Here is a 26,691-nt window from a genome sequence, read left to right on the forward strand (position 1 = left end):
ATGTGTGCTACTCACTGTTGCCAGCTCCTGACTGAACAGAGTCACATGCATATTTCTCAGAGGACAGATTTTTTCCCCCTTATGAATGAGCTTATCATGAAAATACTGAACAAGTGTCATCAATGTTCTTTTGAGCAAAATAACAGCTTTGATAATGTGTAAACTCATTCAACTTTTCTAAACACTTCATCACACTGAACACTTCCATTGGGTTATTCATTCCTGGTAAAGACAGAACAAATTCTATTCAGCATAGCAATTCATCTCAAACAAAAATTTTGTAGTTATAAACCCCCCCAAACATTTTGATTGACAAAATGAAAAAACAAGACTGTTCTAGTAAAAGCGGAGAGGTGGGTGAGGCAATATCTTTTATTGGACTAACTTGTGTAGGTGAAAGAGAGAAGCTTTTGAACCACACAGAGCTCTTCTTCAGGCCTGGAAAAGGTACCTGAAGAAGAGCGTGGTGTGGCTCAAAAGATTCTCTCCTGCAAAAAAACGGTTGATCCAGTTAAAGATATTACTTCACTCACCTTGTTTCCCTAATATCCCAGGATCAACATGGCTACACCTACATTGCATACTGGTACAAGTGGGACATATTGTCACATTATTAGTTTATAACCTAGTAACTGAGTGACTGGCAGAGACGGTCTTAATCAAAACCAGCAAGCCATGCTAGCAGAAAATAAAGAAACTGAAGGTCCAGTATAATAAGATCTGAGACAATAACAATCTGTTCAACTCAGGATGGTAAAAGTACAGTGCTGGGGCTAGCTCACCTCACAAACACGGAAAAGTCTCCTTCAACATTGTTATGCAGCCACTGCTGCTCCTTTTAGTTATTGAGAACAACTTGATCTCCCCATGTTTGTGGGGGTTTTTATGTGTGGTCCAGGGCCGGAAAGTGGCACTCCACACAACGAAGAACTTCTCTGGGTACAGCATGCAGCCATTTCCTTAGGTTATAGTGGGTACTCAACTTTGGTGTCAAGAACACCATCAACTGCTTATCTTGACGAAGTAGGTATTCACCCACGAAAGCTCATGCTCTAATACGTCTGTTAGTCTATAAGGTGCCACAGGACTCTTTGCTGCTTATCTTGGTTTCTGCTTCTGTATAGATACCTGTTCTTCACTCTGCCTTCCATTTTGAGAGATGGGCTAGGAACTGACACCTGTCATTTTATGGGATTTTGCTGGGGAATTATGGGAGTTACTCAGGAATTATTGGAGTTTGACTTTTTCTTTTGCAATTCCTCTGAGATTCTCAAAAGCTCTCAGTAGATCAAACAAAACATCCCATAAGCCACTCCTTCAGAAACCTCTACTGAGAATTGTAGAATAGGTATGGGGAGGACAGTGCAGCTGCAACAGTGCTAATGTGGACATGAGAAGAAACTGTAATTGGCTTGTATCTATAACAACCTGGCTAGTGTAGACATCCTGTACCACTGGTGCTTAAAGTGGAGCCATTCTGACAGTTCAGTTACCAGCAGCTCAGTTATCTAGTCTAGACAGGGCCTCTGAGACTGTTATTACTTACAAAACTTGGTTATTGTGACTGGGTGCACGTGCCCCATACTGGCACTGTGAGGGTTAACTCTACTCTCTGAGCCAAGGAGGCCACGCCCCCTTGGCCCTGCTGGGCATGCTCTGGTTGGAGACTAAGTATAAAAGGGAACAGCTGAGCTGATTAAAGGCTGACTGCTGAAGAGGGAGGGGACACACTTGCAGGCTCCAGCCTGGGAGCTGCTGAAGCCACAGCAGAAAGTGAGGAGACAATGGAAGCCGGAGTCACTGAGACCCAGGCACACGCACCAGCCCCTGCAGACACCCAAGGAGTGAGGGGTTCCTGGGAGCCACACAGGCTGAGGAGCCTACAGACTTTGGAAATTCCAGGAATACTTCACCAGAGACAGGGCAGGAAGTAGCTAAGGGGGACTAGGCATCATACTGAGTAGTGTCAGTGTGTTTCGGGTGGATTCCCTGCTGACCCAGTGGTGAGCACACTTGCCACTGTCTGGGCCCTCAGCTGGGACCTAATGGAGCAGGGAGGGCCCAGCTCCCCCTACCCAGCCACCCCCCCCACACACACCGAGGTGGCGGCCCACCCCCCCTTACCAGCCACCAGGCCAAACAGCCCTGTGGAACAGGGTAGCCATTATGCTGACTCTGGCCATTGGGACATGCTGCCCTGAAAGAGAGCAGATGAACTGACTTTGGCAATTGGGCTGCGAAGCCCTGCGAATGGGCAGCCATACCGACTCTGGCCGCTAGGCCACACAGCCCTGCCAAGCAGAGCCGCCCTATTGACTCTGGCCATACAGTCTTCCTGAAGTGGGCAGTCAGACCTGAGAGAGGTGGCAGCCCTACTGACTTTTGCCACTAGGCCATACAGCCTTGCTGAGCCAGGTGGCAGCACTGATTCTGACCACTAAGCCATACAGCTCAGCTGAAATGGATAGCCATAGTGGCTCGGGCCATTGGGTCCCATGGTCCTGTGGAAAGGGGCCGTCACCCTGACCCTGGCCATCGGGCCACACAATGCTGAGAGAGAGAGAGAGAGAGAATGGCCATATTGACTTTTATCACTAGGCCATGCTACCCCAAGACAAGGAGTGATCATAAAGACAGGGACATGTAGAAGTAATTACCCTCCCTCACCCCAAGAGGGGATGGGGCATGCTTGCCCTGTGATAGTTATTCAGAAATGCAGTTGTTAAATTTTGAGGAGTTCTTTGTTTTCTTTTCATATTGATGTATTGTTGTTTTAGTGATCAGTCAGATGTATCTACAGTTTGAGTTTAGGATCACCAAACTTTCTAATTGCACAAAACCAAACACCTCTGCCCCACCCCTTATCTGAGGCCCTGCCCCCACTCGCTTCTCCCTCTGTTGCTCACTCTCCCCTCACCTGCACTCACTTTCACTGGGCTGGTGCAGGAGGTTTGGATGCGGGAGGATGAGGGCTCAGGGTGGGGTGTGGATTCTGGGCTGGGGCCAGGAATGAGGGGTTTGGCTTGCAGGAGGGGGCTAGGGCAGGTATTAGGGGAGGTGCGGTTTCTGGGAGGGAGTTTGGGTGCGGAAGGGAACTCCTGGATGGGGCAGGGAGTTGGGGTACAGGAGAGGGTTTGGGGTCCCAGTGGCACTTACCACAGCTCCTGGGAAGTGGCCGTCAGGTCCCTGCAGCCCATAAATGCATGGGTGCCAGGGAGGCTCAGCATGCTGCCCTCGCTCCCACAGGCATCGCCCCTGCAGCTCCTATTGGTTGTGGTTCCCAGCCAATGGGAGCTACGAGTCGGACCTCAGGGTGGGGGCAGAGTGCAGAGCCTCCTTGGGTGCCCTTGCATCTAGGGGCTGCAAGGACCTGGCGGCCACTTCCGGGAATCATGTGGAGCTAGGGCAGGCAGGGAGCCTGCCTTAGCCCTGGGCCCCTGCTGGGCAGCTGACTGGACTTCTAATGTCTCAGTTAGCGGTGCTGATCGGCGCTGCCAGGGTCCTTTTTCAACCGGGTGTACCAGTTGAAAACCAAATGCCTGGCAACCTATTTGAGGTAGTTACTTCTTGTTTTATAAATGCAAATAAATAAATAGTTTCAAGAATCGCAAGCCCATATGGATAGAATCTCTGTTTTTCTTCACCTGTAAAATGGGGATAATAATAATTACCTAGCAGAGAGATGCACAGGGCCATTGTGAGGATTAATTAGTTAATGACTGTAAAGCTCTTTGAAGATACTAAGTGTTCAATTAAAAATGAAAGGAAGGGGGAAAAATACAGTAATGACCCGCTCTCTTAATGAGTTTATGAATACTTTATAGGTTCCAATCAGTGCTCATCTCTGTGCAGGCTGTCCATTTCACATAACATCTGGGGCCTAATCCTATGTTCCTTGAGCAATGAAAACTGCCACTGGATTTTTGTATGTCAATAGAATTCAGGATCAGCACTTTGGATTCTTGAAAAATTTTATATTCTTCTCATGGTGACGTGTATTTAAGGAATTCTTTTTAATGGTCTCAGTATTCCATGTTGTTCAGAGGAAACAGTAATGAAGAACTATGAGAATAATTTTTTAAAATGGAAGATCACCTGCTTCCCTCTGCTAAATGGTGCAGTGGGCAACAGGGCAAAGTAGGTGGCAAGGCTGTGGCGATTGTAGAGCCCACTCTAAATGTGGTCTCTGCTGCACTTTCTCCTGTACCTACTTAGACACCACAAGAGACTCCTCTGCATGATTGCGTGCGTGCGTGCGTGCGTGTGTGTTTGGGGTTATGGTTAAGAGTTGGGTTTGTGGGAACTGAGGAGCAGGAAATCTCAGGAATGCTATTTTCTTGTTTAGGCAGATTATCAATAGGTAGAAAAGCTCAATAAAAAGAGCAATTTTGTGGAGTTTTAGGGGTAGCCTGTGGCCTGAAATTTGAGGGGTCTTATAATGGGGTTCTAAAAGCTCTTTTCTTTCCTTCTGTAACCCATCAGAATGAAGAATTTATAATGCTCAGCCTTACAATTAAGAGAATACTCTGTATGACAGAAAATGGCTCCTGCACTATATTTCAAGCTAGAAAGATGAAATTGAGTAAGGAAAAGGCAACAAAAGCATGTTAATTCTGTATACTGAAAGCAATCAGATTCTCCCACTCACTCACAAGCAGCCGATTCAACAGCATCAGACACAATGAAGAAAATATTTTGAGTCTGAAGTAAGTCTCCTAAGATGTGAAGAAAGGAAATAAGGAGCTGGGGAAAAAATTTGATCATCTTAAAAGTGATATATTAGAAAATCCAGAAACATTTGAATAGAGTCAATACCACAGAGGCAGCACAACACACAGAAGACCTAGAGGACTGTAATAGGAAATCAAGCATAAATTGATTCAAGAGATTAATGCACATAGGGACAAACTGAATAATTTAGAAAATCGATATGAATAACCTGAGTAATTGAAGGTTACAGAGAAGTGGTGTATAGGTTAATGTTTAATACAGATCTATTTAGTGACCTTCTTAGAAGCAATAATTGTTGAATTTTAAAGTGTGGATAGTAGAGAGATTTTTGCAGTGTGAGAGATAGGGAAGGAACAGGAGGGAGAAGACAGTTCAGAGGGACAAACATGATAGTGTTATTGCTGCATACTTTTTAGGTTTATTATATTTTCCATCTTGCTAATTACGCAGTGTCAGTGAAAATTATATTAGTGTTGTCAAGGCTGATTCCCCACTCTGGCACTTTGAGTGCAGAAGGTGGGAGCCCGCGAGGATTCTAAAAATTAATACTGGCCCCTCCAGGCTTGTATTCAACTGCCAAGGTTACAGCTTTTCTCTGACCTTGGATGGGTAGATGCTGCTACCACCCAAATGCAAAACCCCCTTTGTACCGAGCAAGGCACATGTGGGAATTCCTCCCTGTGGGGTACCCTCAAGCCCTTTCAACCTCCCCACCCCCCGCCACCGGGAAGAGCTGAGAAAGAAAACAAAGGAAATCAGCTGTTACCACCAGCTAATTAAACAACAGATGCACAAACCTCTTAGGACACACAAATCCAATCCTGTTCTTAAAAAAGATAAATTTTATTAAAAACAAAAAGAAAACACATCTGGAACTTAGGCTACTGCTAGATTTAAAAAGAGCAAATATAATAATTAAGCATCAAGAATGGTTTTCTTGAGGTCTAGCTTAAAGATTACAGGCAAAACAAAAGCACCTGGGGTTAGCACAGAGGAGTCCACAAACCAATGAGAAATAAAAGAGATAAACCTAATCACGTCTTCCTAGACATTTCCTGATCTACTTACATATCTGGGGTTCAAATGAGTTGTTCTAGGTATGATCGGATGATTTTTCATATTTGGCTCTAAGTTCTTACAGCATAGTCCCAGCCTGGTCTCTGCTCTGTCCCCTCTCTCTGGAGAACAACAACAGACACAAAAGGAAAGGTTTTTTTCCAATTTTAAAAAGTTCTAGCCTTCCCACTGGCTCTTTTGGTCAGGTGCCCACTTCCTTCCTTTTACCTATGGGCTTTTTTAACCCTTTACAGGTAAAGCAAGTAGAGAACAGCTACTAACAGGGATTTTATAGCTACTGGCTGTCTGGGTGTCCACAAAAGGGAGCTCCCCCCCTCTTCATTTATCACCAGTATATTAAGGTTAGTGTAAATTTTTTGCTGAGGAACTCAACCAGCCCAAGAACACAGGACTGGAAGGGATCTCCTGGGTAAGTGAGTCTGGTCCCCTGCTATCACAGAGAACCCCGTCATATAATACTAGTTGTAAAGTGATCAAGCTCTATCTTAAAACCTGTTAGCTTTACTTTCTCCCACTACTTCTGTGGGGAGGCTGTTTCAGAACCTCACTCCTCTGATGTTTAGAAACCTTCTTCTAATTTCCAGTCTACATTTATTCATGGTCTGTTTATACCTATTTGTTCTTATGTCAGCATTGCCCTTTAGTTTAAATAGATCTTCTCCTTTCCTGGAATTTACTCCCCTGGTGTATTTATAGAGAGCAATCTCATACCCTCTCAGCCTTCATTTTGCTAGGCTAAACAAGCCAAGGTCTTCTAGTATCCTCTTGTAAGACAGGCTCTCCGTTTCACTTATCATCCTAGAAACCTGTCTTTGCACATGTTCCAGCTCGAATAAATTTTTCTTGAATATGGGTGATGTATTCATTTAGAGGGAATATATGAGCTAATGGAGTTAACATAATCCAGTCACTGTCCAGTATTGAACAGTATTAAACAAGGTTTGGGCTTTGGTATACAGAGACCTCAGCCTGCTTCATGCCAGGGCAAACACACCATCCAAAGTCATTTTAACCTTTTATTACAGATATAGAAAAGACAGAAAAACAGCTAAAGCTTTTGAAATGTAAGGTATTAAGTAAGGCTTTCCTTTTAACTACATCTCTTGTTCCCTTTAGCTGGAGAGAGTTTTTAGAAGGAAAAACCCCTTCTTGAACAGTTTCTTAGATGGTATCAAAGATGTTATTAACTGTCCTGTTGGAGAAAAGAGAAGAAGTTAATGAAGATGGGCTGAAGCTGCTGCTGTTGCTGCTGCTGTTAAAATCTAATCCTGTTTCACCCTAGGCAGTGTTTAGGACTCATCTGGAGCCAAGAGAGGTGGTGATGCAATCTGGGTCCCTCTCTCTTTGGCCCTCAAGGTCTTCCAGTTGTTCCTGTATGATATTCTAATTCTCCTCTGTACTGATGATGTCTCCCTACTCTGGGTATGGCTACACTTGCAGCTGTACAGCGCTGGGAGTTAAACCTGTCTTTGTACAGCTGAGTAGGGAAAGCGCTGCAGTCTGTCCACACTGACAGCTGCCAGCGCACTGTCATGGCCACATTTGCAGCATCTGCAGCAGCATTGGGAGCGGTGCATTATGGGCAGCTATCCCAGCGTTCAAGTGGCTGCAACATGCTTTTCAAAAGGGGTGGGTGGGGTGGAGTGTGACGGGGAAAGAGAGAGTGGATTTTTGGAGCCGACACTGTGTCAGCAGCTGCCTTGCAAGTTCCAACCCCCACCCCCACCCCTCTCTCACTCACTGAAAGCAAACAGCTTTTTTTCCTCACAGATCAAATACACAGCCCTCCCCGAAACGGACCCCCCCCTCCCGCCCGCCAGGCTTCTCTCCTCAAGCAAACGCTAGCTGTAGGCGTTCCAAAGGGAGCCCCCTGCCTGCCTTTGCTCATTCACAGCAAACAGTAGCTGTGTTTGTTTTTTTGATAAGCAGTTCCGGGAGCCCGGAGTTCAAAACAAAACAAAGAGAGGCATCACAACAAAACAAAGAGAGTAACCTTCACTTAAAAGGATTATGGGAAGCTTCCGGAGGTCAGTCACAGCGTACTAAGGTTATTCTCTGTTTACACTGGCGCCACAGCGCAGCAGCAGCAGCGCTATACTCTTTATTCCTCTCGGGGAGGTAGAGTACAAGCAGCCACGGAGATAGCGCTTTATGTGCCTTGCCAGTGTGGACGGGGAGTGAGTTACAGCGCAATAAAGCCACCAACAGTTCTGTAACTCTCAAGTGTAGCCAAGGCCTCTCTGTCATCAGCAAACTTCATTAACACATTTCTACTCTTTGGGCGAAGGTCACTGATGAAAATACCAAATAATATCAGTCCCAAGACCGATACTAGAGGTGCTCCACAAGTAACCTCCCTCCAGACCGATAGTTCACTTTTCAGCAAAACCTATTGTCTTTTCTTCTATAGACAGGTCCTTACCCACCTTACAATTCTTGTACTAATCTCCATATTCTTCAGTTTAATAAATAAATTCCCATGTGGCACTGTATCATATGCTTTACAGAAATCCAGAGAGATTGGATCTGCTGCATTACTCTTTTCTAGAGTATCAGTTCTTATTGTAGAAATTTTGCTCTGGTAGGGACCACCAGAAGTCATGAGGTCATCTAACCTGTCCCACTGTGCTTATGGCAGGACCAAATGTACCTAGACCAATCCTGGCAGGTGTTTGTCCGTCCAACCTGTTCTGAAAAGTCCCCAATGACGGGGATTCCACAACTTCCTTTGGTAACCTATTCCAGTGCTTAACTATCCTGAGAGTTGGAAAGTTATTTTTTCTAAAATCTACCTAAATCTTCCTGGCTGCAGATTAAGCCCATTACTTCTTGTCCTACTTTCAGTGGCCATGGAGAACAATTGATCACTGTCCTCTTTATAACAGCCCTTAACATATCTGAAGACTTATCAGGTCTTCTTTCCTCAAGATCGACATGCCCATTTTTAACCTTTCCTCATAGGTCAGGTTTTCTAGACCTTTTAGCATTTTTGTTGCTGTCATCTGGACTTTCTTCAATTTCTTCACATCTTTCTTAGAGTGTGGTATCTAAAACTGGACATAGTACTCCAGCTGAGGCTCATCAGTGCCAAGTAGAGTGGGACAATTACCTCCTGTGCCTTCCGTATGACACTCCTGTTAATACACCCCAGAATATTAGCCTTTTTTTGCTACTCCATCGTATTGCTGGCTCAGATTTGTGATCCACTATAACCTCAGATCCGGTAGCGGTACTACCACCTACCCGATATTGCCCATTTTGTATTTGTACATTTAATTTTTCCTTCTTAAGGTTGGACTTTGAACTTTTCTTTATCTAATTTCATCTTGTTAATTTCAGACTAGTTTTCTAATTTGTCAAGGCTGTCATGAATTCTAATCCTCTCCGCAGAGTGCTTGCAACCTCTCACAGCTTGGTATCATCCACAAATTTTATAAACATACTCTGCACCCTATTATCCCCAAGTCATGAATGAAAATATTGACTAGTACCAGACCCAGAATAGGTCCCCTGTAGGACCCCACTAGATATATCCTCCCAGTTTGACAGTGACCTATTGATAACTACTTTGAGTACAGGTTTTCAACCAGTTCTGCACTCACTTTATTATGATTTCATCAAGGCCACATTTCTCTAGTTTGCTTATGAAAATGCTGTGTGGGGCTGTGTCAAATCTTTATTAAAATCAAGATATCATGTCTACTGCTTTCCCCCTGTCGACTAGGCCATTAATCCTGTCCAAAAAGGAAATCAGGTTGGTTTGGCATGATTTGTTCTTGAGAAATTCATATTGGCAGTTCCTTATCACCCTATTATCCTCAAGGTGCTTACAAACTGATTGTTTAATAATTTGTTCTAGTATCTTTCCAGGTATTGAAGAAAGATATCAGGTTAGTCTGGCACAATCTGCATTTGGTAAACTCATGTTGTCTTTTGTACCATTTTCTATTTACTTCCATGTCTTTAATTATTTTTTCCTTCACAATTTGTTCTAAAGCCTGTTATGGGGTCATTCTCACAGGTCTGTGGATTCCTGGATCACCTTTTTCTTTTTCTTAAATACAGGTACCATCTTTATTATTCTCCAGTCATACAGCACCGCCCCGGTTTGATAAGTTTGTTAAAAATGCTTGCTACCAAACTTGCAAATTTCATTCCTTAGGTTAAGTACTTCACTATTTTTTGTATATTTTTGGACAATGACAGGGAAAGTTCACAAATACAAACTAATATCCTGGAATGTAAGAGATTTGATCATCTGATTTTTTTATTATAACATACTTCAGTCACTTGAAATCAGGTGCTAATAGCATTATCTTAGAAAAGATACATTTAATAACAAAGGCCTAATCTGGTAAATTAATGCATTTATCCATTTGTTATTTGTGAGAGTAGTAATTATTCACATGTATAAATTTTTTCAGGATTAGGCCACATCTGAATACAGGAAGTGAAAGGAATATGGATTTAGCACATTTTAAAATATTCTCCTTTTACCTAAGCCACTAGAAGAATAGCAATACTAATTAGAAAAACATTTCCTTTAAAATTATTAAATATTTTCGAATCCATACTGAAGACTGTTATATATTCAACCCTTGGGTCCAAATTTTGTTAGCAAATGTTTCTGCATTGAATTATGATTGCCTCTAGTTTCTAATATTTTCTTTAGAATTTGCTACTAGGGAATCTACTTTGACAGTCTTAGCAAGAGATATTAGATGTGTTGGAAATCCATCTTTGGGGAAATCAATAGGGAAACTTCAGCAATTCCTTTCAAGAGCCTCTCTTTTTGGTTGAAATACAATTATACTACATAGCTCTGGCTGAATACAGAAGAAATAGACTACACACCACATCTTCAATACATTTTAATGACAATTATTACCTCTATGTGCATTTGTATGGTACCCCTCCCTGTGGCATCTAGGCACACTTTATATGATGTGAATTAAGTCATTAACATGTATGATATTTATTTAGTCAAATGAAGTGCTATCTTAGGATTTGCTGAGTTCAACTTTAAGACACTCTTTAAGGGCCAAATCATCTCTTCTGCCTCTGTGGGCAGAGAGGACAAAAATATACACTGGTATAGGCTGACAGGGGAAGTAGAGTCACATCTGAAGCAACATCCCTTCTCTCTACGACCCTGTGGAAGCCATTCTGTGGTGACTCAGAAGACTGGGTTCTGCATTTTAGGAAAGGGCAGGGCCAGTGTGTTAGTGGCTTTTTGTGTCCCATCAGTCCCATGGGAACTGTCCAAATGCAGATTTCTGGAACCTGGGCAATACATTCTTTATTCTTATAGCTGTTTTTTCAAAGTTTTCTCCTATGTCACGCAGCACGTATACTGTTTGAATAGGGTAGGATAGCTTAATGTTGAGCATAGTGAGAAAGTACTTTACCAATGGGCTGGGGGTGGGCTGATGTAGTTCCTATATTTAATTAAACCACAAAGATTTTGTAATCTACAAATCTGCAGGCTTGACTTCATTTGTAGTTAAAACACCAACAACAATGACCATGTATAAAGTTCCATTGTATGAAAAGCTTGAATCCTGCACACAGATGAACTTATGAAAATTCTAATGTCTGTGTGGAGTCCCATTGACTTCAGTGGGATTCTGTGCAAATGTAATGGCCCAGATGGGCACATCTGTTCATGTAGCCCTAATTTATTAAGAAACACAGTGTGGATTCCTGAAGGAAAAGGAAAGATGCCTGACTATTGAAATCTGTAATTAACTTGCTGACTCAGTGAAAAAGAATATCTGTAATTCCTTAAAGTATTTGATACTGTACTATAGAACAGATTAATTTTTAGCAAAATCAGAAAACACCATAGAAAGGTGGAACAAATGAAATGAATGAAAAACAGATTAAGCAAAAGGCAACAATAGGTAGGGCCCTACCAAATTCACAGCTATGAAAAATACGTCATGGACCGTGAAATCTGGTCTTTTGTGTGCTTTTACCCTATACTATACAGATTTCACAGGGGAGACCAGCGTTTCTCAAATTGGGATTCTGACCCAAAAGGGAGTTGCAGGGAGGTGACAAGGTTATTTTAGGGGGGGTTGCAGTATTGCCACCCTTACTTCTGTGCTGCCTTCAGAGCTAGGTGGATGGAGAGTGGTGGCTACTGGCCGGGCACCCAGCTCTGAAGGCAGCACCCCATACTGCATACCATACCATGCCACCCTTACTTCTGTGCTGCTGCCTTCAGAGATGGGCGGCCGGAGAGTGGTGGCTGCTTATTGAGGGCCCAGCTCTGCAGGCAGCAGTGCAGAAGTAAGGGTGGCAATACCATACCATGCCATCCTTATTTCTGCGCTGCTGGTAGTGGTGGCTCAGCCTTCAGAGCTGGGCTGCCGGCCAGCAGCTGCCGCTCTCCATATGCCCAGCTCTGAAGGCAGTGCCGTCAGCAGCAGTGCAGAAATAAGGGTAGCAGTACCGCAACCCCCCTACAATATCCTTGTGACCCCCCCAACTCCTATTTGGGTCAGGACCCCTACAATTACAACACCGTGAAATTTCAGATTTAAATAGCTGAAATTTTAAAAATCCCACGACCATGAAATTGACCAAAATGGACTATGAATTTGGTAGGGCCCTAACAATAGGTATCAACAAAAGGAAGTAGCAGTGTTGGGAGAAGTGACAAGTTTGAATCACTTGCCAATTATTAGAATATTCATAGAAGAGAGGTCATCTAGTCCAGCCCCTTGCACTCATGGCAGGACTAAATATTAATTAGTAGTAACAGTAATGATACCTAGCTCTTATATAGCGCTTTTCATCCATAGATCTTGAAATGCTTTATAAAGGAGGTCAGTATCATTATCCTGTTGTACAGATTGGGAAACAGAGACAGAGAGGTGAAGTGACTTGTCCATGGTCATTCTTAGGGCCAGTGGCAGAGCCAGGAATAAAATCCAGCTTGAGGATAACTATATTAAAAATTGTGAGGGGGTTAAATACTATGGTAATGGGGGCCAGATAAGAACCTAAGATGGAAGACTCACTGAACTTTAATTCTCCAGTATGTGGGGAAAAATAAATTGTTTAAAATGAACTGCAGTTACAGATCTCTTCAGCCATTCTTGTTGGCTTGTATTTTACATCACTGTCAATTCTATGAATAAGCTAGTGACATTTGCCATTTCAGTTTCCCAGTGTTAAAAATGTTTGTAATATGTGCATTTTGGAAAATAAATACAACCAACTTTTTTCACACTTGAACAAAAATAGAATTGAAACCTTTTGAGAAAAACAGTTTTGCAGCACATAAAGCTAGCTGTCCTATTTGCAATTTAAACAGAAAAAAGATAAATGTCTTTCATTCCCTAGTGCAATGGCCATGAGTCATCTTAATGGAACTACAGAAAGTAGGTACAAATACTGATAATTGGCTACCTTATAACTATGGCACAAGGGTTAGTGTAAGACATCCTATAGCCTGATAAAAAAAAACCCACTGTGTAAGCAACCTCAGTTTGCATACACACATCATGTATTGGCATGTGCCAAAGTTGAGTGTAATAAAATTACACTTGCACTTCTGAAAATTTGGGCCTAAAAATTAATGTATTTAAAAATGAGTGGAGATGATTTATAATTCTAACCATTGTATGATGTCAGAAATTGACTTGATTGTCACAACATTTAGCTATTTGTCCCTTAAAGGATTGGGATGGGGAGAAATAACCTCTCTCGCAATCTATGTAGGCCAGCCAAATATTTTTTTAAAAATAATGTTTGGTTATTTTTAAGATTTCAGACTAATTACATTAAAGAGGAACATCTGAATGGAGTCTTGTTAAATTATCTTTGGTTAGAAAGATAATTACAGTGATACAGGGCTTCAAGACTTGGGGAAGGGGATTCAGTGGGAGGTTCTTCACAACTCCACTAGGCATGCAAAGGATGTGGAGAGATCAAATTTAAGCCTTAAAATATAATCTAAGAATGCTATACCATACCGAACTGCTAATCAAAGATTTTGTATAAGCACTGAAGAATCAAAATTGATAGATATTACATATTTTCTGAGGTTGACTATTCATGTTCAATACTAGTTTTCCACTGAATAGATTAATAAAAGGAAAGAGTGAAAGAAAAAAAACTAGGGCTGTCAAGTGATTAAAAAAATGTATCATGATCAATCGCACAATTAAAAAAATTAATAGCAATTAATTGCGCTGTTAATACAATACCATTTATTTAAGTACTTTTGTATATTTTCTACATTTTCAAATATATTGATTTCAATTACAACACAGAATACAAAGTGTACAGTGCTCCCTTTACATTTATTTTTTATTACAAATATTTGCACTTGTTTGTCTTAGCGATTGGCTGAACCAGAAGTAGGACTGAGTGTACTTGTAGGCTCTAAAGTTTTATACACTGTTTTGTTTTTGAATGCAGTGCTCTAACAAAAAAAAAATCTACATTTGTAAGTTACAGTTTTACAATAAAGAGATTGCACTACAGTACTTGTATGAGGTAAATTGGAAAAATACTATTTATTTTATTTTTACATGGCAAATATTTCTAATAAAAATAATAATTTAAAGTGTGCACTGTACACTTTGTATTCTGTGTTGTAATAGAAATCAATATATTTGAAAATGTAGAAAAACATCCAAGATATTTAATAAATGTCAATTGCTATTCTATTGTTTGAGTGCATTTAATTGAAATTAATTTTTAATTGCGATTAATTTTTAAAATCATGATTAATTTTTTGAGTTAATCGTGTAAGTTAACTGTGATTAATCGACAGCCCTAAGAAAAACAAAACAAAAAAAAGAACACGTCTCATTTTCCTCTTGCTTATGCTTTGTCCACATAAAAAAATTCTACCAGTTTAATTAAAAGGTGTTATTTTAAACCAATTTAGTAAAACTGGTACAAACCCCTGTATGGATGCTCTAATTTCTATTTAAACCGGGTTTATTTCAGATTAGTTTAATTAATTCTTAATACATTCCTATAATTCCAGTACTCTGGTGCAAATCTTGAGGAACTCCACTAAAGAAATCAATGGATTACACCACTGTAAAACCACTGTAAGAGATAGGAGACTTGGTGTAACTGTATACCATACCAACTAGACACAATTCGTTGGCAGTCTAATCAATGCGAGACTGTAATTAATTAAATGATTAATATTTGAAATATATTTTGAGATAATCATGTAAAAGGTGCCATACAAGTGCTTAGTACTAGTTTTAGAATTTTGTTTAGGAAAAAAGAAAAAGAGAGAGAGAGAAATTGAAACAGCATTTTGATAAGGTTGAAACATCCAATTTCAACCTGATTAGAATGGAATGTTTCTCTTTTTATTATACTGCTTTATTGTTATATTATTTTATAAAATAACATAATATAGCCATATAAAAATTAAAAATAATTTAAAAAGTGAAAATCAAAGCAAAACATTTTGATTGACTTGAAACTAAATATTTTGGAAGTTTCATTTTGTGGGAAATTTAGACTTTTCATTCTGATTCAGAACAATTTTGGGAGGAAATGCCAGCATTTCCTGTGGAACAGAAATGGTTTCCACTAGCTCTAATTAAGTGCTAAGTATTTTTATTATACAGATGTCTCCCAAATAAGAGACTCTGAGAGTTAAGGTTATCCTAAGCAAGCCAAAATTTTGAGAAAAATCAATTCAGTCATTTTAAAAGCATGAACTTTTTAATAGTCATATTTTGCTGGAAATGTTGAAGCTTCTCCATTCTTTTGTTAAAAACAATTCAAAGTGATTGCAGTTAGACCACTGGGATGTCTATATCTGTGATCCATCAGAAATGCAGGATCACTTCAGTCTTTAGGCTATCTTAAATAGGGGATAGCCTTAGGTGGGAATTATCTAAAAATTGAGAGGATAGTGGGGGCACTGCTGTCAACCTTATTTCTGTATTTCCTTACTGTCTCATGTTTGGCTTCTCCACGTGAACAATGCATTAATCCCAAGTTTTTGCATGGCTATAATACATCAGATGCAGAGGATGGTATTTTTGTAAGTTAAGAAGAAAAACAACTTGGAATATCCAAGTATTCAAAAAGGCTTCCTCACAAGCTGAATGCCCAGTAGTTAAATTTAAATTCAGGTGAAGCTGCACTTTGCATAGTTCAGTTAGTTTAGGTATTTTTAACTGAGCTATTTATGCTGCCAGAAACATTAGCCTCTCAATTACACGTGATAACATAAAGGAACTGGGTAGAACATTTATTATATCATCTTCACTTTTGCCCATTATGAACAATGGAACATGATTCCATCTAGGCAGGTCATTTCATCTGCCTCCTCAATCCTTGCTGTGTAATTTAAATTGAAGAATAGAATCATCTCAGTCAGATTTTAACACCATGATATTTGATAAGCAAGATGTTCTCTTCATAGCGTACAGTGTACTGAGTATTTACCTTTCATTTCGAGATTTCAGTGGCACTAGACTCAATCTGGTGAATGTTAATTTTACAGCCTATTGTGTAAAAATGATAATGCATCTTTAAAAATTGGTAAGGTGGAGTCAGGATTCCTGACAAAATAAAATATCTTTGGCATGTAAAGACAAACAGGGCTAGATCCCACCCATCTATAGACTGTCTCAGACTGAGTTATAGCTACAGGATATAGAAACAAAGAAGACAATAAAGTGACAAAAGGCAGCCCTGCCGGCTGCCACTATACAGTTGGAAAAAGCTGTTGCCAAGGATTATGATCACCCACCTAACAAAAGGGCTGCCTGAACCAAATTTTCCCAGCACTGCAAACAGAAAGCTCTGTTTCATCATGTTGACTGCTTTTTCTATGTCCTTCATCAAGATAACTTCTGGCAGGCCTTCTGGGTCTGAGCTTTCAAGGGTAGATAAGAGACTATAGGAAACATCTGACAGATAGTGGTATATTGTGAAGCCTGCCTAGATCACCTTGGGAAGTAGGATATCTGGCATTATGCTGAAGTTTTGATTAATATTTTTAGCCTGCACTGAATAGCAGGATTGGTCCATAAAATTGGTAGCCTCAAGAGTCCCCTCCTGCATTTTAAAATACTGAAATAAATGCCAACTTAATTTTCTTTTACCTTATTGTTGTTCAGTCATAAAATTAAAAGCTTTGCACACTGTCATATGGGGATAGCTGATCTTTAAGTATCTTGTAATAGTTTGTTGATACTCAGGTGGGGCAGGAGCTTTATTAGCTTTTAGATTAAAACTAGTTCTCTACATTTCTGCCTTCTCTATTGATGTCTGTCTAAAGTTTCTTTATCCTTGGGATCCACGCTTGGTAAATTCATGGCCATTACTGGTAAATGAAAAGATTGGGCCAGGGGTCTCAAACTCAATTAACCTTAGGGCCAGTGTCAGTCCTCAAATCCTCCCAGCAGGCCAATAATGTCACTCATGCTGCCCAGAACCTGCCCCCGAAAACTCCACCTATCTAAGGCTCTGGGAGGGAGTTTAGGTGGGGGAGGAGTTCTGGGGTGCAGGCTCTGGGATGGAGTTTGGGTGCTGGGTGCAGGCTCTGAGCTGGGGTGCAGGCTCTGGGAGGAAGAGCCGCAGGGAGGGGCTGGCAGCCATGTGGAGGAGCAGACCGATGCCGCTCAGCTCTGCTGTGCTGCTGGTGGTGGGCGGGGGACACACGGGAGGGGGAGCACCCGGGGGTGGCAGGCGGGGCCAAGAGAGAGACCCGTCCCCAAAATTGCTGGAGCCCCACGGGCCACACTGGGGAGGTTCTCAGGCCGCAGATGGCCTGCAGGCTGGGACTTTGAGACCCCTGGATTAGGCCATACATTGATATTGATCTGAGCCTACAATAAGGATAGAATACAGCCAAAGAAGGGGAGGAAGGAGAAAGTGGGATGAGGGCCTGATCCAAAGCCCATTGAAGTCAATGGAAAGATTCCCATTCCCTTGATTGGGCTTTAGATCAAAACTTAAGAAAGGATGAGATAAAGGAAAGCTGACCACCAGTTATCCAAAAACGTAAGAGCCTCTTCCTGCAGACCTTACTATGTAAAACATCTGTTAACTTCAGTGAAAGATTTCTCTAAGGAAATTCTGCAGGACTGGCTTGTCTACATGGTTTAGTAGAAACTAAACCAAATTCAGGCCACTTTAAAACTGAATGAGTGCATACACACAATGGTTTCAGGCAGTTTAAATCAATCTCATGTTAAAGTGCACATAAATTTAACATATTACATTTACACCTTTGGTTAATTCACATTAACTTTCCTGAGTGTTCCTCTGTAGACAAGCCCTCAGGTTTAGTATACTGAAGGCATGTCCACTCACATTTCAGAGTAATGCAAGCATTCTTCTATAACCAGACAATAGGTGTCAGACAAGTGTTCTGATAAGGCCAACATTATCACCAAGAGTAACTGTGTAGTTTTGTTTATATACATAGAACAAACGTTTGTGTGTCACTCACAATAGATCCAGTAAAAAGAAAATATACAATATATGCACGCATACATGTCATTATTGTTTGAGTATTTTACTCTATAACATTTTACAGCAATATATTTTCCACCTCTTCTCTTTTTTCCTCTCTTACTACTATATGGAGCATTCAGGGCTGGCCTTACCATGAGGCAAACTGAGGCAGCCACCTCACGTGCCAGACTGGGGGGAGGGGGCACCATTAAGACCCAGAGTATAGAAAATTGTGTCTGCTGCTGGTGCATATGTATTCTCTCTGCTCTAGATGCACAGAGATGGTGAAGTGCTGTGCTGGAGGAGGGAGGGCACAAGAGACATAACAGGCAGGTAGGAGAAAAGGTGAGAGGGAATAACAGAAAGCAGCAGGAGCTGCATGGAGAGAGAGATGAGGAGGAGCTCTTATGTACCTCTCTAGCACCCCCAGGAGCCTGGACTGATTAACACCAGCTTCTGAGGGAGCTTCCTGTTTCCTGCTGCTTCCCTGAACCCACTTGAGGAGAACAGGCAGTCAACTGAAGCAGTAGGCTCTTAAGATGCTGATATCTTTCCTCACTCAGGCCCTGCTACGAGCCTGCTTATTTGTCCGCTTCAATTGAGTGTTGAGAACCACTATAACTGGCACAGAACAACAGTCATGAGTGAAAGAAGAAACTGCCCCTCTGGGGCAACATTCCTTTGCTTGCTTGCTTTTTTCTGAAACTTTTCTATCTAAGCAGGAAGGAGCTCTCCTGAATTACATAGACACAAATGTTCATGGTGAGCCTTCTGGCCCTGGTAAGGATGTGAGTGGTGAGGAGATGCCTGATCTTACAGTTAGTCAGAGTGCAGGTGACCTGGCAGCTACTGCAGCATCCATATCTCCATCTCAAAAAGACGTAACCATGCACATTCTTGAAGAAACGTGTAGATCAGAGAAGAGTGTGGTGAAGGCACAAGAAACAGCTGATGCTGAGTTTAGTTCCTTAAGTCTAGATGATCCAGGACTGTGGACCCACTTCAGCATTAGCCTCAGGGACTTCCTGGTACTGCATGGGCCACAGCAAGTGAAAAACTTCATGTTCCTCAAAGACAATGAAAATAGATGTTTCCATCCAACACATTACTGGCATGAAATCCCCAATGGTGACAAAGTGGAGAGGCCATGGCTTATGTACTCAAAACCCCAGAATGCTGCATACTGTTTTTGTTGCAAACTCTTCCAGTCTAATGTTCCAGCCACACTGGGTTCTACAGGAACAAAGGACTGGAAAAATCTGGCTAGAAATCTGGCATGCCGTGGGAAGGCAGCAAATCACCAGAGAGCATTCCAAAGGTGGAAAGAGCTTGAGATGAGACTAAGGTTAAAGGCCCCACCATAGATGACCAGCATCAAGAGAAGATTGCATCAGAGTCTCTTTACTGGCAAAATGTTCTGAAAAGGCTCATTGCCATTGTGATAATGCTTGCTACCCAAGCACTGTGCGGCACTTCAGATCAGCTGTATGTGCCAAACAATGGAAACTTCCTTAAAATTGTGGAGCTGATGGCTGAGTTTGATGCAGTACTCCAGGAGCATCTAAGAAGAGTCACCACCCAAGACATGTACACACACCACTTCCTTGGAAAAACTATTCAAAATGAGATCATACAGTTACTGGCAACAAAAGTCAAACAGAAGATTGTGGCAGCTCTGAAGTCAGCAAGATATTACTGTGTTATTCTGGACTGCACACCTGACACCAGTCATACAGAACAAATGACTTTAATGGTGTATTTTGTAAAAACAACAGAACCTAGTGAAAATATCCCTGCAATGGTGACTGTCAGAGAGCATTTTCTATAATTTATTGACATTGATGTTACTACAGAAGCTGGTATGACAATGTGCTTCTTAAAAAGCTGGAAGATATGGGAATTGCATTAGCTGACATGAGAGGTCAGGGCTACGATTATGGTGCCAATATGAGAGGAAAGAACAGAGGAGTGCAGACACAGATCCGAGAGTTAAACCCTCAAGCTTTTTTTGTCCCATGCAGTTCTCATTCATTGAACTTGGTGGTCAGTGATGCAGCATCAGCTTCTAGTGAGGCTGCTGAATTTTTTAATGTAATTCAAAGCATCTAAGTATTTTTCTCCGCATCAACTCATCGATAGCAAATTTTGAAGCAACATCTGGGAACATCCTCTCTGACACTAAAACCACTGAGTGCCACACAATGGGAAAGTTGAGTGAAGGCGATAAAGCCTGTCAAATACCAAACTGAGAAGATAGATAGTTGCCATTATGGAGCATAATGCTATGACAGGAACTGTTCATGGAAGAACAGCGGCAGAGGGAAATGGAATCACTAGAAACATACATAACTTCAAATTTCTGTGTGGCTTAGGGTTGTGGCATGACATACTGTTTGAAATAAATGTTGTAAGCAAGAGACTCCAAGGTGTCGACCTTGATATATCTGGAGCAATGGAACAGGTGGACAAAGCAAAGTCATATATACAGTCTTACTGGTCAGATGAGGGATTTCAAAATGTTCTGAAGAGTGCACAGAAATCGGCAGAGGAACTTCACACTGAAGCTATTTTCCCACCCATTCAAGCATACAAGAGTACCGAAGATGACATTTTGATTATGAAGCATGGGATAATCCCATAAGAGACCCCAAACAACAATTCAAAGTTGAATTCTTTAACCAGGTGCTAGATAGTGCAATACAGTCAGTTGAAGAATGTTTCATGCAGCTCAAGGAACACAGCAGTATATTTAGGATGTTGTATGATATTCCAAAATTCCTCACTATACCTGAAGAAGACCTATACCAGCAATGCAGGGCACTAGAGACAGTGTCGATACATGATGACATGCGCGATATTGATGCAAGTGATTTAGGTGATGAACTGAAAGCCCTTTCAAGATACATTTCAGCAGGATCAACTCCAAAGGCTGTTCTGAAAATATATGTGCATAAATAAGATGATCACCCTCTTTCCAAATGCTTTTGTTGCTCTGCGCATACTTCTAACACTTCCTGTAACAGTTGCCAGTGGAGAACGCAGCTTCTCCAAGCTGAAGTTAATAAAAACACATCTACGCTCCACAATGACACAGGAGAGACTGGTTGGCCTTGCAACCTTCTCAATAGAGCATGAGCTGGCCCAGACTGGGAACCTTCAGGAAGCAGTTCAAATCTTTGCAACCAAGAAGGCACGGAAAGCACCCTTTCATTATTCAAACAAATAAAAATGCCAATGTTTACTATGCAGACACGAAAAGTTACATTTGCTGTTCAGGCATCTGAAAGTTAAGTGTTACTTAAAATTTTTGAACAAGGCATTTTAAGTTGTTAGTTCTCCTTTATTGGGGTAGGTAGCAGAGCAGTATCATGAGAGGAGTAGAACAGGAAGAAGGCAGAATTGAGCATTGGCCCAAGCGAGGGGGCATGGGGGTGTCATTTGAGCTCCTCGCCTCAGGTGCCAAAATGTTGTAGGCTGGCCCTGGGAGCATTGCATCTATGATTGTCCTGAATATAACTTCAGCCAACATAGAGTATGGGGCTAGTGTTTGAGCATTGCTAAATTCTTTATTTTTTCATTGTCATTTTCTTATTGAGCAGAGAAGAGCTGATAGTAATGAAAGACTGCAGAGCTGCTGTTTTTTTCTGCTTTTAATATAGTCCTACAAAATTTTGGTGTTTAGGCCTCTGCTTGTGTAAACTCTGTTTTTCTAGAAAGTACTGAATATCTACTTTCTTGGTGTACTGTGCTTGATGATGGAAGAAAGAAAACAAAACAGATGAGCAAGATAAATGCAACTCATTAGGCAAGAAATAGAAAACACACAAAGCTAACACAGGTCTATGCAGTATGTTAATACATTATTTATCATATAATAAAGTAATGTATCTGGATTACATCCAAATTACAAGCCATCACTGCTTCTGTTGACCTTTTGAAACTCATTGTTCAGTTTGCAGAATTGCATTCAAAAGTGCAAAAGTTTCATCTCAAAACTTAACTACTCCATTGCATTTAAGATGATATTGACAGATTGGATTATTATTCATCTGTGAATGCAAATGTAGCAGACATTCCTTTTGTTAACGTTCCTTCCATGACCCCAGGTCCAAACCCAGTATATTCCAGTATATTCCTTCTCCTTTAACACCAGACTTTCCTTAAATAACATTCTTGCCAGTTTGACATTCCAGTCCTGTAGAAGAATATGTATGTAACTTCCCTATGCTGCCTCACCAATGTATTTCAGCCCTGATGAAGGCCACGTCTACACTAGAAAGTTTAATTGACAGAAGTTCTGCCAGCATACTGCAACCAGCATGCTTCTTTTGACAGAGTGCAATCACATTTGGCTGCCTTTGCTGGTGCAGCATGTCCTCACAGAAACAGGTTATCTAAGCAAAAGACATGGGGCATTCTGGGAAGACATTCCAGTGTCCCCCATGCCATTGTTGGCACACTACCTTGTAGAAAATTTTTGCAGTTTTTTGTGATCCTGCTGCTAAGTATTGGGGGACAACGTCACTCCTCCTAGGGAATTATGGGAGTTTCCATAAATCCCTCTGTTCCATCCTATACTCTACTCTTTGTTATGCCATTTTTCCTTCTTGCCATCAGAAACATGGATGCTTTACTGATCATTGGAGCTGTCTTGTCTGTTTTAGGAACAGAGCAAGAGATTCTTTTGTATCTGTGGAACCAAAGTGTTTGGATACTGAGCATGAGTGCAAGACAGAAAAGGAAGCTGGAATGCTGGCAAGTATTCACTGACCAACTGCACACAGTGGAGTAGTGGTTTGGGGCCTGTACTATGAAAAGAGAATTGTGGGATTGGATTGTGATGCAAACCTGGGACAATCAGCAGTGGTTGTAGAATTTTCAGGTACAGATGGCCACATTGTAAGGTTGTGTGTGTGCCAAGCTCATCCTAGATCTACAGTGCACAGAGACCAACTCCTCTGACAGTGGAGAAATGGGTGGCAGTTGCTATCTGAAAGCTTGCAACCCCAGATTGCTAATGGTCAATGGGCAATCAGTTTGGGGCCAGTTGTCATCCAGGTGTGCAAGGTGATTAAACATATTCTGTTGCACAGGGTTTCATGATGGGCAATATCAACGAAGTGATAGATGGATTTGATGCAATGGGCTTCCTGATCTGTGGTGGGGCAATAGATGGGACTCATATCCTAAATCTGAATGCTCTTCCCACTGCCTTGCCTCTGAGTATATAAGCAGAAAGCTTATATCTCCACGGCAATGCAAGCACTGGGAATGATTTACTAATATTAATGTTGTCTGAATAGGGAAAGTTCACGATGCTCACATCTCAGGAATACAGGACTTTCTGCAAAGCTGAAAGCAAGGACACTTTACCCAGACTGTCTTATTGACATTAATGGAGTTGCTGTGCCAATTGGGATTCCCAGGGACACAGCATTTTGTTTCCCTGGCTCGTGAAGCCACAAACCATCCAGGTTCCTGGACAGATTTAAACATCACCTGGGCTAGTGCAAGATGGTTGTGGAATGTGCCTTTGGAAGACTATAGTGTAGGCGCAGGTGTCTCATGACAAGGCTGGAAAATACTCTTGATATTATTGCTGCATGTTGTGTACTGCATAACATCTGTGAAGCTAGAGGGAAACACTTCTGCCAGGGTGGAGGGGTAAGGTTCCAGGCTGTCTGCTGATTTGGAGCAGCCTGAGACAAGGTTGGTGACTTGTACCACTAGGGGTGCTGTGTGGTTTAGAGAAACTTTAAGAGCACAGTTTGACAGTAAGCAGGAGCCAGCATGTTACTTTGGGCTTATGCAAATAAGTAACTGGTTTATTAATTGTGTTTTTGATGGGAGGAAGGGTCATTGCTTTGGGGGATTTTCATCTCTGCATTGTAAGGAAAAGTAAATAAATTGATGTTTTCATAAAATAGAACTTTATTAAACATCATTTACAATATATAAATAAATAGCAAGGTGCATGCAGCTACATCACATCAGGCAGTAGGTGTGTTCACAGCAGTTCTCATTATTGTCCATTGGGGCTCAATGCCAGGGATACTGCTGCTGAAAGGACTGGAGTCCATACAGAAGAGAGGAGTTTATGGCCCTGTCAGGAGTAAGGACCCACAGCTAACCTGCTTACCTGCTAGGTTAACCCCAGGCAGTCTAATGAGCGCAGCTGGTCCCATTTCAGCCACCTGATTGGCCAAACTGCCCAGTTGGCTGAGGAGATTAGCAGACCTGCTCTTAAAATGAGAAGCTGCTGGCTGCTTTAAGCATTTAACCATGATTGGTTAACCTCCTCCTGCTTTTCCTTACTCTAGGTAACCTGATTCTGACCCTCAGCTCTGATTCCTGACTGGCTGTGACCCTTGACTCTGGCCCTGGCTAAGGACTCCTGCTCTGACCACCAGGTATGACCTTCCACCCCAGCCAGAAGGAATTGTTCTCCAAGCCGTGTAGTGGCTGTTGGGATGCTGGTCTTTGGGTGCTTTGATCAATAATATGCTCTAACAGCTTACTTTAAGAGCTGCAGGATGTTTTGGTGCATCTCTCAATCTTTGTTTTCCTCCCTCGCTCTCCTCAGGCATATGGTCCCACCGTTTTTGAATCTCATAGACTCTGTGCTGGGCAGTTTGGATCAATCTGAAAACAATGTCTTCTCTTGTCTGTTTCTCTCTCTCCTCCTCAGGCTGAGTTGCTCAGCAAGTGTAGAAGGGATACTCCTAAAGGATACCCCAGCTGAGGTTACTGAAACAAATAGAAAGCCATTGTTAGGGGTGTTTGTTTGTGTGTGTGTTTGGGGTGTGGGATGCCAGACATCAGACAATAACAGTCTACATTTTCCCATCTAAGGTGTATAAAACTACTATGTCTCACAATTCCCATTGCTTCAGAAGCCTTTAAGAGCACACTGCATGGTGAGTACAGGGGAATGTTTTTTTTTTTTTAACCCCTGTAGCTGTGAGGGCTGGCTGGGCATTGGGGCCTCGTAACTTTTTGGTATAGAATAGTAACAACTACTTAACTTATTACAGATAATCATGGTCCTTGAGGATATAATGATGTGGGTCTCCAAGGGTCAGAGAAGGAAGCTGCTTGAGAAGGTTAGTGGTCAGCTGGGGCAGTTTACTGCCTGCCTCTTCAAAATGATGATCCTTGAAGGCCTTACAGAATGGCATGGGAAAGTGTCCTATTATGGCAGGAGAAATAAGACAATTCTGATCAGAAACATCCAGGCAAAGATTAAATACTACTTGCTAGAAAAGTTCTGTGAATTTTTAGCAGCAAACTCCAAAGCTGTGTGTGTTAAGATCAATGGCCTTTGCAAGCAGTAAGGAGTCTTGGTACTCACCAGTTAACATATGTCAGAAGTTTCACTGTTTCTCCCTCTTTCCTGAATTCAGTGCATGCAAGTGTAGACTAAAAGTCATTCTAGATCCTTTTATTTACCCCCCATAATATTGCATTTTATTAGTTCTAGTTGTTCCAATGATGTTGCATTTTGTTTGTTTGGATGGTTTGAAGCAAGCATGTTCTGTAAAATTATGTACCGACGAAGCTCACTCAGTTTCACGGTAGCTAAGAAGTGCTTTTGCATTGCATAGTGCTTTAAAAAGCATTGCAAGTGCTTTTATTTTGTTACTATGACACTACACAATATTGCATTTTATTGGTTCAAAGAAATCTTATTCTGTAAGACGATGTATTTAGAGTGCTCACTCACTGGATTCATTGTCGTTTAAAAGCAATACTTTGTATGTTTTGTCTTTGCTGCAAAATTTGTGTTCCTATTTTTGTATTCCTATCTTGGCCTATTGCCTGCTAATTTAATTTCATGCTCTTAAAATAAATCAGCTAGTTCAAAACAGAATTTCTTTCTCCCCACACATGAATGGCCACCATGGAGGGGGGTAGGAGGGAAGAAAAGAAGGGTGATGATGCTTTAGGGACTGTCGAGAAAGTAAACAAAATGGCCTGTATTCAGGGGCGGCTCTAGGAATTGCGCCGCCCCAAGCAGGGCGGCACGCTGCGGGGGGCGCTCTGGTGGTCTGCTGGTCCCACGGCTCCAGTGGACCTCCCGCAGGTACGCCTGCGGATGCTCCACCGAAGCCGCGGGACCAACGGACACTCCGAAGGCACGCCTGCGGGAGGTCCACCGGAGCTGCCTGCTGCCCTCCCGCGGCACGCCACCCCAAGCGCGCACTTGGCACTCTGGGGTCTGGAGCCGGCCCTGCCTGTATTAATGGGCCAGTCCTATTAAATTACACTGGAGTCCCCTTCCAATGCATCTAGCCAGGTCACAAATCGCACCTGGCTCTTGGTTCTGGCATCATCCACGTCAATGTCTTCAGTGGTATCTCCCTTAATCACCATTTCTAGTATGCCCTTCAATGCAGGTCACAAGATGTCCACTGTTGTTGG

At 41.9% G+C, this 26,691-nt stretch overlaps 1 long non-coding RNA gene across 2 annotated transcripts; it reads left to right on the top strand.

The window, feature by feature from the left end:
* Positions 1–1,720: 1,720 nt before the first annotated feature.
* Positions 1,721–26,114, top strand: LOC120407768. Of its 2 annotated transcripts, XR_005600243.1 has the most exons (4): positions 1,721–1,773; positions 24,591–24,680; positions 25,123–25,187; positions 25,305–26,114. It is a non-coding gene; the product is annotated as an uncharacterized LOC120407768 (long non-coding RNA). The 2 variants fall into 2 exon arrangements; XR_005600242.1 differs by lacking the exon at positions 1,721–1,773 and having other exon boundaries at positions 24,556–24,680.
* The last annotated feature ends 577 nt before the right edge of the window (positions 26,115–26,691 follow it).

Source organism: Mauremys reevesii, linkage group 6 (genome assembly GCF_016161935.1).
Source record: "Mauremys reevesii isolate NIE-2019 linkage group 6, ASM1616193v1, whole genome shotgun sequence".
In the NCBI taxonomy this organism is placed as follows: Eukaryota; Metazoa; Chordata; order Testudines; family Geoemydidae; genus Mauremys; species Mauremys reevesii.